The sequence below is a fragment of the Wolffia australiana genome, chromosome 10, assembly GCF_029677425.1.
Source record: "Wolffia australiana isolate 7733 chromosome 10, ASM2967742v1".
NCBI classification, from domain to species: Eukaryota; Viridiplantae; Streptophyta; class Magnoliopsida; order Alismatales; family Araceae; genus Wolffia; species Wolffia australiana.
This window is the reverse complement of record NC_135844.1, coordinates 16,969,322-16,970,000: the sequence shown is the minus strand read 5'-3', so window position 1 is coordinate 16,970,000 and position 679 is coordinate 16,969,322.

Here is a 679-nt window from a genome sequence, read left to right as displayed (position 1 = left end):
GATACCAAGAAAATATCTGTTCATTATTGGACATCCCATGCCAACATCTGAATTTGTCTCAATTTCCTTGGTAATTGGATATGTGATTGTCTGATGTCAGATATCAAATGACAAACCCTACCCAACATTCGATGACTTGAGTACTATCTTGGCTTTAGAGAAAAAGGTAACAACAATTTAAATAATACCTCAGCTTTCCTTGCCTGAATTTTGAAATAAATATGTGTCTATATATATCTCAAAATGTACTATAGGAGATAGAACTGATAAAAAATGATGAATAATGATAATTGATATTTTTAAGAGTATATTACTTTAAGGTATTTTTAAAGGATTAAACACTATAATAAAAACACATAAGGTTTATAGGCATATATTGCCAAATAAATAAGATCATGTTATGTGTGTAGTGTAATCATACTTCGCTGAGACTTGATCCTTGATGTAATGGTTAAGCCTTAATTGGCATACTCTCTAACCAAAATCTACCCAATGTTGACAAACTACTTTTTTAATACCTTAAATATTCTAATTTCTCTATTATAAGTCACATGCTAAAGTCTGTGAGCCATCCTCCAGTGCATGTCATCCAAAAAATCTGCCCACATGCAGGTATGTCCTTTAATGTGGACCATTTTCTGTTTGTGCCCTTGAAAACTATAAGATGAAAGTTTGGGTG